Genomic DNA, 2,300 nt, shown 5'->3' with positions numbered 1-2,300 from the left:
GGAGGTGCAGTTGGCTATTGACAAGTTGTTGGAAATTGGTGGATCACGCCGGTATCGGGAAATACCGTTGGCGGTGATTTGTGAAAGTGGATGTGTTGGAAAGGGATTTCCAAGAAGTTAAGTTGGAGACTTACTTCGCCTAGAGTGGCTGGAGTGCCACTATTTAACAAGATGGGGACATGAGGTGGTGTTCGGAGTCCGAAATTTTCGTGAAGCGGTGGTGTTGAGAGAAGTTTCCCGAAATAGAATTTACTATAAGTGGAAAGTTTCCAAAAGAGGGAAGTTTTAAAAATGGAAAGTTTTATGGAAGTTAGAATTTGTCAATTTTTTGCAGTGTGTGCCTTGGAGGGGCTTGTGTGGCCTTTGTGGCGGAATTTTGAGTTAGTATGTGCCCGTGTGTGGCGGTCTTCTGAGACATTGTGTGGCCGATGTGCTTACTGGTGTTGTTGGAGGTCCAGCAGGTTCTGTGAGTGTGGTAACAGGTTTTGCTCAGACCGAGATGACCTTATTGCAGATTTAATAAGATGATTAGTTCTTATGAAATTTTGACGAGGGATGGGTTAAGGGATTATGTGATTCTAGGAGTGGGAAGTTTCCATAAATAGAAAGTTTCTAAATATGGAAAGTGTTTAGGGAGATAGAGCTTTGCTGTTTATGGAAAGTGTCGTTGCAAAGGAAAAATAAAAAGTTCCAGAAAAGGGAAGTTTCCATAAATAGAAAGTTCTATGAATAGATAGGACTTGACTATTTTTGGAAAGGGGATGTGGAATGCCTGGAGTGGCGGGAATGTTTAGAGGTTGACCTGAAGAGTGGTCACAGATGAGATGATTGGTTCTCAAAGATTTTTGATTGGTGGTGCTACGGTGCTACGAGATGTGCGGGTTCTAAAAATGAGAAGTTTTATGAATAGTTAAAGCTTGCCTATTTACGGAAAGTGCGATTGCAAATAAATAGAAAGTTCTATGAATAGTTAGAACTTGTCTATTTATGGAAAGGGCATGTGTAAACACCCAAATGGTTGAGATGTTTTGAGTTGGCCTGAAGAGTGGTCATGGTGGTGGTGATATTCTGGTGAGAGAATATGGTGATTGGTAGTGCATTGCGATGTTTTACGTGAATCACATGAGGTAGTTCCCGTCGGGAGATGCTTATTGACGTTAGGACTTGTTTGCTCACGTGGAGATGATTAGTTCTCCAGAGGAGATGATTAGTTCTCCTGTGGAGATGATTAGTTCTCCTGAGGGGATGATTAGTTCCCCTGGTGCACCGCGGGCTTGACGGGTTGCGACCCTGAGGGCGGCAGAGGAGATGATTAGTTCTCCTAGGGGATGATTAGTTCCCCGGAGGGGATGAGTAGTTCCCCTGGTACCGAGATCTCGAGGGTGACGATCCGAGAGTGAGACGGTATGGCTCGAGGACGACGGTCTGAGAGTGCAGGCGGTGCAGTTCGAAGGTTGCGACCTAAGAATGTATGAGTGAGAGAGCAAACAATGTCTAGAACGTGGTTATGAGCGTAGTGACTGGATGTAGACCTCGGAGGTCGGGATTGATCTCGTGTTTTGGGTTGTCTTGACTAGTGGGGCCAGGGTTATGTGGACCGTTGGGTCATATGGATGTGCGGGCTGTTGCGACAGTTGCACGGAAAACCTTTACTGACGGTATTCAGTCCGGTCGGGGAATGTGCGGGCCGTAGTGACGGTTGCACGGAGGTCCTTGGTGGAGGGACAATGTTCTCAGATTCGAGGACGAATCTTTTGTTAGAGGGGGAGAATTGTAACGCCCGTGTCCCAAAGAAAAGTGGAAGAACCGATCAATTTATGTGAAATCATGAAATTGTCCGGTTTGGTTTAAATTCACCCGGTTTAGAGCAGGTTTTGGGAAACCCTAAGTGATATATTTATAATAAAATGGACGCCTCTTCTCTCTATTTGGTCGTGGCTGTTATTCAATACTTGTATTGAGAGGAAGAAAGAGATATAGAGAGAGGAGAGAGCCTATTGTGGTGTGAAGGAGATTAAAGGAGAAGGAGCAGAATCGTTAGAGTTTGGGAAGAAACAGTTTCGATATATCAAATCGTTGTCAAAGGTAACGAAATTTGGTAGTTTTATTCTCAAGCCTTTCATCGTCGTTCTCCTTTTTACAGAAGTGGATTTGGATTTAAACTCGATGAGTTATGTGCAGTTTCGTGAAACACGTTTTCTCAGACGCGAGTTGGAACCATCGGGGATTATAACTGAGATCGTGGTCTCGTCTGGTTTCTGATCGGCACGAGATTTTGTGGGATGCTTCGTGACGTCTCG

The sequence above is a fragment of the Camelina sativa genome, chromosome 12, assembly GCF_000633955.1.
Source record: "Camelina sativa cultivar DH55 chromosome 12, Cs, whole genome shotgun sequence".
In the NCBI taxonomy this organism is placed as follows: domain Eukaryota; kingdom Viridiplantae; phylum Streptophyta; class Magnoliopsida; order Brassicales; family Brassicaceae; genus Camelina; species Camelina sativa.
The sequence above is the reverse complement of the archived record's forward strand: the minus strand, read 5'-3'. Positions refer to the sequence as shown.